This window comes from Rattus rattus, chromosome 14 (assembly GCF_011064425.1).
Source record: "Rattus rattus isolate New Zealand chromosome 14, Rrattus_CSIRO_v1, whole genome shotgun sequence".
NCBI lineage: Eukaryota > Metazoa > Chordata > Mammalia > Rodentia > Muridae > Rattus > Rattus rattus.
The window spans coordinates 46,180,153-46,194,553 of NC_046167.1; positions in this window are offsets into that span (position 1 = coordinate 46,180,153).

A 14,401-nucleotide genomic window follows, 5' to 3' on the forward strand; every position below is an offset into this window, starting at 1 on the left:
CACGTTCACTGGGGGTTCAGTCTTGGCAGGACCAAGGGCTTCCACTTCCACTGATGCTCTTACTAGGCTATTCATTGCTACCTATGAGGTTGGAGCCCAGGGTCAGTCCATGTATAGTATTTGGATAGTGGCTTAGTCACTGGAAGCTCTGCTTGGTTGGCATTGTTGTTCATATGGGGTATCAAGCCCCTTCAAGCTCTTTTAGTCCTTTCTAAGATTCCTTCAATGGGGGTCCCATTCACAGTTCAGTGGTTTAATTATGACATTCACTTATGTATTTGCTGTATTCTGGCTTTGTCTCTCAGGAGAGATCTACATATGGTTCCTGTTGGCCTGCACTTCTTTGCTTCATCCATCTTATCTAGTTTGGTGGCTGTTTATAAAAGGATCACATGTGGGGCAGGCTCTGAATGGTTATTACTTCTGCCTCTGTTTTAAACTTTGCCTCCCTATTCCCTTCCAAGGATATACCTGTTCCTCTTTTAAAGAAGGAGTGATGCATTCGCATTTTGGGCATCTTTCTTGAGTTTCATGACTTCTGTGCATCTAGGGTAATTCAAGCATTTGGGCTAATATCCACTTATCAGTGAGTACATACCATGTGTGTTTTTCTGTGATTGGGTTAGCTCACTCAGGAAGATATATTCCAGTTCCATCCATTTGCCTATGAATTTCATGAAATCATTGATTTTGATAGCTGAGTGATAATCCATTGTTTAGATGTACCACATTTTCTGTATCCATTCTTCTATTGAAGGGAATCTGGGTTCTTTCCAGCCTCTGACTATTATAAACAAGGCTGCTATGAGCATAGTGGAGCATGTATCTTTGTTATATGTTGGGGCATCTTTTGGGTATATGCCCAAGAGAGGTATAGTGGGGTTCTCAGGTAGTTCAATATCCTATTCTCTGAGGAACCTCCAGACTGATTTTCTAGAATGGTTGCACCAGCCTGCAATCCCACCAAAAATGGAGGGGTGTTCCTCTTTTTCACATGCTCACCAGCATTTGATGTCACCTGAGTTTTTGATCTTAGCCATTCTCACTGATGTGAGGTGAAATCTCAGGGTTGTTTTGATTTGCATTTCTCTTATGACTAAAGATTTTGAACATTTCTTTAGGTGTTTCTCAGCCATTTGGCATTCCTCAGCTGTGAATTCTTTGTTTAGTTCTGCACTCCATTTTTAATAGGGTTATTTGTCTCCCTGCAGTCTTACTTCTTGAGTTCTTTGTATATTTTGGATATAAGCCCTCTATCTGTTGTAGGATTGGTAAAGATCTTTTCCCAATCTGTTGGTTGCCGTTTTGTCCTAACAACAATGTCCTTTGCCTTACAGAAGCTTTGCAGTTTTGTGAGCTCCCATTTGTCAATTCTTGATCTTAGAGCTTAAGCCATTGGTGTTTTGTTCAGGAACTTTTCTCCAATGCCCATGTGTTCAATATTCTTCCCCACATTTTCTTCTATTAGTTTGAATGCATCTGGTTTGATCCACTTGATCCACTTGGACTTAAGTTTGTACAGGGTTATGAGAATGGATCGATCTGCATTCTTCTACATGATGACCTCTAACTGGCATCATTTGCTGAAAGTGCTATCTTTTTTCCATTGGATGGTTTCAACTCCTTTGTCAAAAATCAAGTGACCATAGGTGTGTGGGTTCATTTCTGGTCTGCAATTCTATTCCATTGATCAATCTTTCTGTCTCTGTTCCAATACCATGCAGTTTTTATCACTATTGCTCTGTAACACTGCTTGAGTTCAGGGATAGTGATTCCCCTGGAAATCCTTTTATTGCTGAGGATAGTTTTAGCTATCCTGGATTTTTTGTTATTTCAGATGAATTTGCAAATTGTTCTGTGTAAATCTCTGAAGAATTGGGTTGGTATTTTGATGGGGATTGCATTGAATCTGTAGATCGCTTTTGGTAAAATGGCCATTTTTACTATATTAATCCTGCCAATCCATGAGCATGGGAGATCTTTCCATCTTCTGAGATCTTCTTCAATGTATTTCTTCAGAGGCTTGAAGTTCTTATCATACAGATATTTCACTTGCTTGGTGAAAGTCACAGCGAGGTATTTTTTTTTATTATTATATGGGACTATTATGAAGGGTGTCTTTCCCTAATATCTTTCTCAGCTTGTTTCTCTTTTGTGTAGAGGAAGGCTACTGATTTATTTGAGTTAATTTTATAGTCAGTCACTTTGCTGAAGATGTTTATCAGGTTTAGTAGTTCTCTGGTGGAACTTTTGGAATCACTTAAATATACTATCATATCATCTGCAAATAGTGATATTTTGACTTCTTTTCCAATCTGTATCCCTTTGATCTCCATTTGTTGTCTTATTGCTCTGGCTAGAACTTCAAGAACTATATTGAATAAGTAGGGAGAGAGTGGGCAGCCTTGTCAAGTCCCTGATTTTAGTGGGATTGCTTCAAGTTTCCCTCCCTCTAGTTTAATGTTAGCTACTCGTTTGCTGTATATGGCTTTTACTATGTTTAGGTATGGGCCTTGAATTCCTATTCTTTCCAGGACTTTTATCATGAAAGGGTGTTGAATTTTGTCAAATGCTTTCTCAGCATCTAATGAAATGTTCATGTGGTTTTATCTTTCTGTTTGTGTATACAGTGGATTACATTGATGGTTTTCCATATATTAAACCATCCCTGCAGTCCTGGGATGAAGCCCACGTGGTCATGATGGATGATTGTATTGATGTGCTCTTGGAATCAGTTTGCCAGAATTTTATTGAATATTTTGGCATCGATATTTTTAAGGAAAATTGGTCTGAAGTACTCTTTCTTTGTTGGGTCTTTGTGTGGTTTAGGTATAAGAGTAATTGTGGCTTCATAGAAGGAATTCGGTAGAGCTCAATCTGTTTCAAATTTGTTGAATAGTTTGGATAGCATTGGTATGAGGTCTTCTATGAAGGTCTGATAGAAGTCTGCATTGAACCCATCTCAACCTGGTCCCTTTTGGTTGGGAGAACTTTAATGGTTGTTTGTATTTCTTTAGGAGTTATGGTGCTGTTTAAATGGTTTATCCATTCCTGATTTAACTTTGGTACCTGGTATCTGTCTAGGAAATTGTCCATTTCGTGCAGATTTTCAAGTTTTGTTGAATATATGCTTTGGTAGTAGGATCTGATGACTTTTTTAATTTCCTCTGGCTCTGTTTTATGTCACCCTTTTCATTTCTGATTTTGCTAACTTGGACACACTCTCTGTGTCCTCTCGTTAATCTGGCTAAGGGTTTATCTATCTTGTTGATTTTTACAAAGAACCAACTTTTCATTCCGTTGTTTCTTTGTATAGTCTTTCTTGTTTCTACTTGGTTGATTTCAGCTCTGCGTTTGATTATTTCCTGCCTTCTACTCCTCCTGGGTGTATTTGTTTCTTTTTGTTCTAGAGCTTTTAGTGTGCTGATATATGCTCTCTCCTATTTCTTTCTGCAGTCACCCAGAGTTACGAGTTTTCCTCTTAGTACAGCTTTCATTGTGTCCCATAAGTTTGGTTATTTTGTACCTTCATTTTCATTAAGTTCTAAGAAGTCTTTAATGTCTTTCTTTATTTCTTCCTTGACCAGGTTATCATTGAGTAGAGCATTGTTCAACTTCCATGTATATGTTGGCGTTTTTCCCTTATTTTTATTGAAGACCAGCTTTAGCCAATGTTCGTCTGATAGGATGCATGGGATTATTTCTACCTTTCTATATCTGTTGAGGCTTGTTTTATGACGAATTATATGGTCAATTTTGGAGAAAGTACCATGAGGTGGTGAGAAGAAGGTATATCCTTTTGTTTTAGCATAGAATGTTTTATAAATATCTGTTATGTCCATTTGGTTCATGACTTCTCTTAGTTTGTCTACGTCTCTGTTTAATTTCTATTTCTATGGTCTGACCATTGATGAGAGAGGAGTGTTGAAATCTCCTACTATTATTGTGTGAGGTGCAATGTGTGCTTTGAGCTTTAGTAAGGTTTCTTTTGTGTATGTAGTTGCCCTTGTATTTGGAGCATAGATATTTAGGATTGAGAGTTCATCTGGTGGATTTTTTTTCTTTGATGAATATGAAGTGTCCTTCCTTATCTTTTTTGATGACTTTTAGTTGAAAATTGATTTTATTCGATATTAGAATGGCTACTCCAGCTTGCTTCTTCAGACCATTTGCTGGGAAAGTTGTTTTCCAGCCTTTCTCTCTGAGTTAGTGTCTGTCTTTGTGTCTGAGGTGTGTTTCCTGTAGGCAGCAGAATGCAGGGTCCTCATTGCATATCCAGTTTGTTAATCTATGTCTTTTTATTGCGGAATTGAGTACATTGATGTTGAGAGAAGTCAAAGAATAGTGATTGTTGCTTCCTGTTATATTCATGTTTGGATGTGAGATTTTGTTTCTGTACTTTTCTTCTCTTTGTTTTGTTGCCGTGATTAGTTTCTTGCTTTTTCTAGGGTGTGGCTTGCCTCCTTATGTTGGGCTTTACAATTTATTATCCTTTGTAGTGCTGAATTTGTAGAAAGATATTGTGTAAATTTGGTTTTGTCATGGAATATCTCGGTTTCTCCATCTATGTTAATTGAAAGTTTTGCTGGATTTGTGTTCTCTTAGGGTCTGTATGACATTTGTCCAAGATCTTCTGGCTTTCATTTTCTCTGGTGAGAAGTCTGGTATGATTCTGGTAGGTCTGCCTTCATATATTACTTGATCATTTACCCTTACTGCTTTTAATATTCTTTCTTTGTTTTGTGCATTTGGTGTTTTGACTATTATGTGACAGGAGTTTCTTTTCTGGTCCAATCTATTTGGAGTTCTGTAGTCTTCTTGTTTGTTTATGGGAATATCTTTCTTTAGGTTAGGGAAGTTTTCTTCTATGATTTTGTTGAAGATATTTACTGGTCCTTTGAGCGGGAAGTCTTGACCTATCCTTAGGTATGATCTTCTCATTGTGTCCTGGATGTCCTGTATGATTTGGAGCAGTAGCTTTTTCTGTTTTACATTATCTTTTTTTTTTTTTTTGGTTCTTTTTTTCGGAGCTGGGGACCAAACCTAGGGCCTTGTGCTTCCTAGGCAAGTACTCTACCACTGAGCTAAATTCCCAACCCCTTACATTATCTTTTACCATTGTGTCGATGATTTCTAGGGAATCTTCTGCTCCTGAGATTCTCTCTTCTATCTCTTGTATTCTGTTGGTGGTGCTTGTATCTATGGCTCCTTGCCTTTCCCTTTGGTTTTCTATATCCAGGGTATTTTCCATGTGTTCTTTCTTGATTTCTTCTATTTCCATTTTTAATTCATTCACCTGTTTGATTATGTTTTCCTGGAATTCTTTCAGGGATTTTTTTGGTTCCTCTCTACAGGCTTCTACTTGTTGGTTTTTTTTTTATTTCCCTGTGTTTCTCTAAGTGAGTTCTTTACGTCTTTCTTGAAGTCCTCCATCATCATGATCAAATGTGATTTAAAATCAAGATCTTGCTTTTCTGGTGTATTTGGATATTCAGTGTTTGCTTTGGTGGGAGAATTAGGCTCTGATGATGCCATGTAGTCTTTGTTTCTCTTGCTTGGTTTCCTAAGCTTTCCTCTTGCCATCAGATTGTCTCTGGTGTTACTTTGTTCTGCTATTTCTGACAGTGGCTAAACCGTCCTATAGGCCTGTGTGTCAGGAGTACTGTAGACCTGTTTTCCTGTTTTCTTTCAGCCAGTTATGGGAACACAGTGTTCTGCTTTCGGGTGCGTAGTCTTTCCTGTCTACTGGTCTTCAGCTGTTCCTGTGGGCATGTGTCCTGAGTCTTCCAGGCAGGTCACTTGGAGCAGAAAAGTTGGTCTTACCTCTGGTCTCATGGCTGAAGTTGCTCCTGGGGGCCTGCTTTTGAGCTCTCTGAGGGCAGCAACAAGAAGGGCCTGCCCAGCCTTTTCCCGGGCACCTGCGCACCGGGGTCCCAGATGGTGTTAGTTGTTTTCCTCTGGAGTCAGGAATGTGGGTAGAGTGTTGTCTCTTCCTCCTTCCCAGGTATGTCTGCCCCTCTGAAGTTTTAGCCCTCCCTCCCATGGTATTTGGGTGCAGGGAGCTGTTGACCGGATCCCTTCAGATCCGGGCGGTTTCTGGACCACAGGGGACCTGCTGCTTGAGTGCCCCTATCTTCCTTTTCCTAGAGGACCTATATATACAGTTTCCTCTTGGGCCCGGGATGTTGGCAGGTGTGGGCAATATTAGTGTTCTCTCTGCTCTGCACTCTCGGGAGTGCCCACTTGTCTGGTTGGTGAGCCCTCTCTCCCAAGGGGTTTGGGAGCAAGGAGCTGTGGGCCAGGATCAGTGAGGTTCCGGCTCCAGCTAAAAACTGGAAGTGTCTGGATCCTGAGGAATTTTGCTTCTGTGTGTCCTGAGCCCACCAGGCTGGTCGCTTGTAGCAGAAAAATTGGTCTTACCTCTAGTCCCTCGGCTGAAGTTGCTCCTGGCGGGGGGTGTTTTTGAGCTCTCCATGAGGGCAGCAACCAGAAAGGCCTGCCCCACATTTTCCCGGGCACCCAGTGCACCAGGGTCCCAGATGGCCTTAGGTGTTTTCCTCTCGAGTCAGAAATGTGGGCAGAGTGTAATCTCTTCTGGCTTCCCAGGCATGTCTGCCCCTCTGAAGGTTTAGCTCTCCCTCCCATGGGATTTGGATGCAGGGAGCTGTTGACCAGATCCTTTCAGGTCCTGGTGTTGTCTGGACCTCAGGGGACCTGCTGCTTGAGTCTTTGTTCCTCTTTTAAAGAAGGAGTGAAGCATCCGCATTTTGGTCATTCTTCAGTTTCATGTGTTCTCTGCATCTAAGTTAATTCGAGCATTTGGGCTAATATCCATTTATTCATGGTATGAGTGCATACCATGTGTGTTTCTCTATGATTCAGTTACCTCACTCAGGATGATATTTTCCAGTTCCATCTATTTACCTATGAATTTCATAGTGTCATTTTTTTGATAGCTGAGTAATACTCCATTTTTATATCCATTCCTCTGTTGAAGGGCATCTTGGTTCTTTCCAGTTTCTGGCTATAATAAATAATGCTGCTATGAATATAGTAGAGCATGTGACTTTGTTATATGTTGGGGCATCTTTTGGGTATATGCCTAAGAGAGATACAGTTGAGTCCTCAGGTAGTGCAATGTCCAGTATTCTGAGGTACCTCCAGACTGATTTCCAGGTTGGTTGTATTGGTCTGGAATCCCACAGACAATGGAGGTGTGTTCCTCTTTATCCACACCCTTGCCAGCATCTGCTGTCGCCGGATTTTTTTATCTCAGCCATTCTGACTAGTATGAGGGGGAATCTTAGAATTGTTTTGATTTGCATTTCCCTTAGGACTAAAGGTGTTGAACAATTCTTTGGTGCTTCTCAGCCATTCAACATTCCTCAGCTCTGAATTATTTGTTTAACTCTGAACCCCATTTTTAATAGGTTTATGTGTCTCCCTGCAGTCTAACTTCATGTGATTTTTGTATATTTTGGATATAAGCCCTCTATCAGTTGTAGAATTGGTAAACATCTTTTCTCAATCTATTGGTTGAGGTTTTATCCTAGCAACAGTGTCCTTTGCCTTACAGAGGCTCTGTAGTTTTATGAGATCCCATTTGTCGATTCCTGATCTTAGAACATAAGCCATTGGTGTTTTGTTCAGGGAATTTTCTCAGGTGCCCATGTCTTCGAGATTCTTCCACTTTTTCTTCTGTTAGGTTGAATGCATGTGGTTTGATGGGGAGGTCCTTGATCCATTTGGACATAAGCTTTGTGCAGGGTGATAAGCATGGATCGATCTGCATTCTTCTACATGTTGACCTCCAGTTGAACCAGCACCATTTACTGAAAATGCTATCTTTTTTCCACTGGATGCTTTTGGCTCCTTTGTCAAATATCAAGTAACCATAGGGGTGTGGGTTCATTTCTGGGTCTTCAATTCTATTCCATTGGTCTATCTGTCTGTCTCTGTGCCAATACCATGCAGTTTTTATCACTATTGCTTTGTAATACTGCTTGAGTTCAGGGATAATGATTCCCCCACAATCCTTTTATTGTTGAGGACAGTTTTAGCTATCTTGGGTTTTTGTTATTCCAGATGAATTTGCCATTCATTTTGTCTAACTCTATGAAAAATTGCATTGGAATTTTGATGGGGATTGCATTGAATCTGTGGATCACTCTTGGTAAAATGGCCATTTTTATTATATTAAATATGCCAATCTGTGAGCATGGGAGATCTTTCCATCTTTGAGGTCTTCAATTTCTTTCTTCAGAGGTTTGAAGTTTTTATCATACAGATCTTTCACTGGCTTGGTTAAAGTCACAGTGAGGCATTTTATATTATTTGGGACTATTATGAAGGGTGACATTTCCCTAATTTCTTTCTCATCTTGTTTCTCTTTTGTGTAGTGGAAGGCTACTGATTTATTTGAGTAAATTTTGTAACCAGTCACTTTGCTGAAGGTGTTTATCAGGTTTAGTAGTTCTCTGGTGAAACTTTTGGGATCACATAAATATAATATCATCTGCAAATAATGATATTTTGACTTCTTCTTTGATCTTTTGTTTTCTGATTGCTGTGGCTAGAACCTCAAGAACTATATTGAATAAGTAGGGAGAGAGTGGTCAGCCTTGTCTAGTCCCTGTTTTTAGTGGGATTGGTTCAATTTCTCTCCATTTAGTTTAATGTTAGTTACTGGTTTGCTGTATATGATTTATACTAAGTTTAGGTATGGACCTTGAATTCCTATTCTTTCCAGGACTTTTATCATGAAGGGGTGTTGAATTTTGTCAAATGTTTCTCAGCATCTGATGAAATGATCATGTGGTTTTTTATCTTTCAGTTTCTTTATATAGTGGATTACGTTGATGGTTTTCCTTATATTAAACCATCTCTGTATACCTGGGATGAATCCTACTTGACCATGATGTATGTTTGTTGCGATGTGTTCTTGGATTCGGTTTGCAAGAATTTTATTGAGTATTTTTGCGTCGATATTCATAACAGAAATTGATCTGAAATTCTCTTTCTTTGTTGGGTCTTTGTGTGGTTTAGGTATAAGAGCAATTGTGGCTTCATAGAAAGAATTCGGTAGCGCTCCGTCTGTTTCATTTTTGTGGAGTAGTTTGGATATTATTGGTATGAAGTCTTCTAGGAAGGTCTGATAGAATTCTGCACTGAACCCATCTGGACCTGGGCTCTTTTTGCTTGGGAGACCTTTAATGACTGCTTCTATTTTTTTCGGACTTATGGGGTTGTTTAAATGGTTTATCTGTTCCTGATTTTACTTCAGTATCTGGTATCTGTCTAGGAAATTGTCCCTTTCCTCCAGATTTTCAAGTTTTGTTCAATATAGGCTTTTATAGTAGGATCTGATTTTTTTTGAATTTCCTCTGATTTTATTATTATGTGTCCCTTTTAATTTCTGGTTTTGTTAATTTAGACACACTCTCTGTGCCCTTGGGTTAGTCTGGCTAAAGGTTTATCTATATTGATTTTCTCAAAAAAAAACAAAACAGTTTTTGGTTCTGTTTATTCTTTGTATAGTCCTCTTTGTTGCTACCTGGTTGATTTCAGCTCTGAGTTTCATTATGTCATGCCTTCTACTCCTCATGGGTGTATTTGCTTCTTTTTCTTCTAGAGGTTTTATTTGTGGTGTCAAGCTGCTGACATATGTTCTCTCCTGTTTCTTTCTGCAAGCACTCAGATCTATGAGTTTTCATCTTAGCACAACTTTCATTGTGTCCCATAAGTTTGTTTATGTTGTATATGTTGTACCTTCATTTTCATTAAAATCTAAGAAGTCTTTCCTTTCTTTCTTTCTTTCTTTCCTTCCTTCTTTCTCTCTCTCTCTCTCTCTCTCTCTCTCTCTCTCTCTCTCTCTTTCTTTCTTTCTTTCTTTCTTCCTGGACCATGTTATCATTGACTGAAGCATTTTCAACTTCCATGTATGTGTGGCTGTTCTTGAAGACAAGCTATAGCCTGTGGTGGTCTGATAGGACGGTGGAATTATTTCTATCTTTCTGTATCTGTCAAGGTCTATTTTGTCCCTGATTATATGGTTAATTTTGGAGAAAGTACAATGAGGTGGTGAGATGAATGTATATCCTTTTGTTTTAGGATAGAATGTTCTATAAATATCTGTTAAGTCCATTTGGTTTATGACTTCTCTTAGTCTGTCTACGTCTCTGTTTAATTTCTGTTTCCATGATCTGTTCATTGATGAGAATGGGATGTTGAAATCTCCTACTATTATTGTGTGATGTGCAATGTGTGCTTTGAGCTTTAGTAAGGTTTCTTTTATCTATGTATGTACCCTTGTATCTGGAGCATAGATATTTAGGATTGAGAATTCATCTTAGTGGATTTTTCCTTTGATGAATATGAAGTGTCCTTCCTTATCTTTTTTGATGACGTTTGGTTGAAAATTGATTTTATTTGATATTAGAATGGCTACTCCAGCTTGCTTCTTCAGACCATTTGCTTTGAAATTAGTTAGTATCTGAGTTAGTATCTGTCTTTGTCTCTGAGTTGTGTTTCCTGTAGGCTGCCTAAAGCTGGGTCCTCATTACAAATCCAGTTTGTTTATCTGTGTCTTTTTAGTGGAGAATTGAGTCCATTGATTCTGAGTAATATTAAGGAATGATTGTTGCTTCCTGTTATCTTCGTATTTGGAGGCAAGATTATGTTTATATGCTTGTCTTCTCTTTGTTTTGTTGCAAAACAATTAGTTTCTTCCTTTTTCTAGGGTGTAGCTTGCCTCCTTGTGTTGGGCTTTACCATTTATTATCCTTACTACGGCTGGATTTATAGAAAGATATTGCGTAAATTTGGTTTTGTCATGGAATATCTTGGATTCTGCATCTATGTTAATTGAGAGTTTTGCTGGATATAGTAACCTGGGCTGTCATTTGTGTTCTCTTAGGGTCTGTATGACATCTCTCCAGGATCTTCTGGCTCTCATAGTCTCTAGTGAGAAGTCTGGTATGATTCTGATAGGTTTGCCTTTATATGTTACCTGATCTTTTTCCCTTACTGCTTTTAATATTCTTTCTTTGTTTTGTGCATTTGGTGTTTTGACTATTATGTGACAGGAGTTTCTTTTCTGGTCCAATCTATTTGGAGTTCTGTAGTCTTCTTGTATGTTTATGGGCATCTCTTTCTTTAGGTTAGGGACGTTTTCTTCTATGATTTTGTTGAAGCTATTTACTGGTCCTTTGAGTGGGAAGTCTTCACTTATCCTTAGGTATGATCTTCTCATTGTCTCCTGGATTTCCTGTATGTTTTGAACCAGTAGCTTTTATTTATTTATTTATTTATTTATTTATTTATTTATTTATTTATTTATTTATTTTGCTTTCAGACATGTAGTCATTCCTGTCCACTGGCTTTCAGCTGTCCCTGTGGGCGGGAACCAGAAGTGTCTGCCCCTACTTCTCCTGGGTCCCTGTGCTCAGTGGGCCCAGATGGTGCTAGGCTTTTTCCTCTAGAGTCAGTAATGTGGGCAGCGAGTAGTCTCTTCTGGTTTCCCACGTGTGTCTGCCCCTCTGAATGTCTAGCTCTACCTCCCATAGGATGTGGGTGCAGGGAAGTGTTTGACCAAGTCCGTTCAGATCTGGGTGCAGTCTGGACCTCAGGGCTCCTGCAGCTTGACTGCTCCTATCTTCCTTTGCCCAGAGGCCTTATACAGTTTCCTCTTGGGCCAGGGATATGGGTAAAGGTGGCCAGAAGTGGCAGTCTCTCCTGCCCTGTAGTCTCAGGATTGCCCACATGTCTGCGTGATCAGCTCTCTTTCCCATCAGGTTTGGAAGCAGCGAGATGTGGGCCAGGATCAGCAAGGTTCAGGTGCCAGCTAAAAACGGGAAGTGTCCAGTCCCAGAGGAATTTTGACTTTCTGTATCCTGAGTCCATCAGGCAGGTCACTTGGAGCAGAAAAGTTTGACTTACCTCCGGTCTCGGGCCTGAAGTCGCTCCACAGGTCTAGGTTTCAGCTCTCCATGAGGGCAGCAACCCGAAGGGCCTGCCCCTCCTTCTCCTGGGTCCCTGTGTTCAGGAGGCCCAGATGGTGCTAGGTGTTTTCCTCTAGCATCTGAAATGTGGGCAGAGAGTAGTCTCCTCTGGATTCCCAGGCATGTCTGCCCCTCTGAAGTTCTAGCTCTCCCTCACACGGGATTTGGGTGTAGGAAGCTTTTTGTCCAGGCTCATTCAGATCTGGGTGCAGTCTGCACCTCAGGGCTCCTGTAGCTTGACTGCCCCTATCTTCCTTTGTCCAGAAGCCCTATACAGTTTCCTCTTGGGCCAGGGATGTGGGCAAGGGTGGGCAGAAATGACCGTCTCTCCTGCCCTGCAGTCTCAGGTTTGCCCACACGTCTGAAGGATCAGCTCTCTCTCCCATGGGGTTTGGGAGCAGGAAGCTGTGGGCCGGGAACAGCGAGGTTTGGGCACCAGCTAGAACCCTCTGTAATGCTTTAAGGGATATTTTTGTTTCCTCTTTACCTGAGTTGTCCCGTATTTCTTTAAGGGAGATATTTATGACTTTCTTAAAGTCCTCTAACACCATCATGCGTTGTGATTTTTTTTTAAATCCAAATCTTGCTTTTCAGGTGTGTTAGGGTATACAGGGATTTCTGTTGTGGAAAAGCTGAGTTCTGTTGATGCCAAGAGGCCTTGGTTTCTGTTTCTGCAATTTTTGCTATTCCCTCTCACTCTCTGCATATCTCTGGGTTTAACTGTTTTTTTTTTTTCTGCATCTGACAGTGGCTTGCCCCTCCTGTAAGCCTGTATGTCAGCACTCCTGGAGACCAGCTTTCTCCCAGTGGGATCTGGATACAGAGAGCTATAATGCCAGGTCATTTCTGAGAACAGGATGAAACCAGAAGGATCCTGTTCCAGACTGCTCCTCTGTTCCTATTTTCAGAGGGCTCTAGGTGGGTTCCTCTTGGGCCAAGAACATCAGGAGAAATGGGGGTCTCGCTTGTGCTCTCAGGATTATCTGCATTTCTGAAAAGCCAGTTCTCTCCCTACAGGATTTGGGTATAGAGACCATTGAGTCTAGCTCAGCTCCACGCACAGCCCTAGATGATTATACTTAACACCATATCTACTCTGAATGACAGCTGACTATAATCTTTCCATCTAATCTAGTGAAATGGCAAGTTCAGTGGCAGAATTCTCTTTCCTTGTGCTCAAAAATGCTCAATAAGCAACCTCTTCATTCTGAAAAAGCATAGCATGGTCTCTGTTCATAAGACAGTACAGGTAGACATAGAAGCACTGCAAACAGTTTTTAAACTCTCAATCATTCCTTCCAATATGTTTTTGTTTATTTTTGAGATTATAATTATATCATTTATCCTTTAAATTCCACACTCTAAATACTTTCATGTATCATTTATTGCTCTTTTTCACATTTATTGTTTATTTTTCATCATTATTATATATACACAAAGAAAATTATTTTTATGAAACACACAAACCTGCTAATAAAATATAATGTTCTTTTTATGTAGGTTTTCAGGGCTTTATATTTGTTATTCGATAAGTAATCTGGGTATCCTTTACTGAGGAGTACTATTTTTCCATGTTCTGCATTTCTTAGTTGTCTGTAGATCTTTCCAAAAAGTGGGCAACTCCTGGTAATTTCTTCAACCCTTTAGCATGTCTACTCTTGTCTTTGTTTATTTCACATGGGGTAGTCTTGTTGGTAAGATCTTTTGCAGGTAGCTTCTGATACTACTAAAAGCACAGTCTCTCAGCAAACTCCCCAAGTCATCCTTTGTCTCTTAATATTGTTACACTTCTTATGCAATGTTCTGTGTGCCTTATGGATGGGATTCATTTAGTATGTGTATGTATTCATTGGGATTGGACCCCACATCTCTACCTATTGGCTGGTTTTAGTTTTCTGTAGTAAATTCAATATATTGCATAAAAATACTTTATTAATAATGAGAAGTACACTTAGCTTAGGTGTAACAACAAATATTTAGACTGTAATTAAAATTATTCTGGTTTATTAAAATGGAGGTGTAAGTCCTCCTATAAAATCCATCATTTCATTAGCCCTGAATAATTTGGACAGGTTTTCAGGACAGGGTACAATTTTTTTCTTATACAATAGTTTTTAAATTCAATTAGTGAACCTTTAGTTACCACCTAAATATGAGTGTCAATAAATGCCTATATACCTGACAGGCCTTGCTTTTCTTTTCTTTTCCTTTTCTTTTCTTCTTTTTTTCTTTCTTTCTTTTTTTTTTTTTGTTGTTGTATTCATAGAAATCTTACCTGGACAGTACTTTTGGTAATTTCTATCCTTTGTAAGATTGATTGGTACATTCTCATACCTTGAAGTCTAGCTCTCAGGAAAGAAAAATTGAGAACAGTTACATCTCAGATGCCAATGGGTATATAT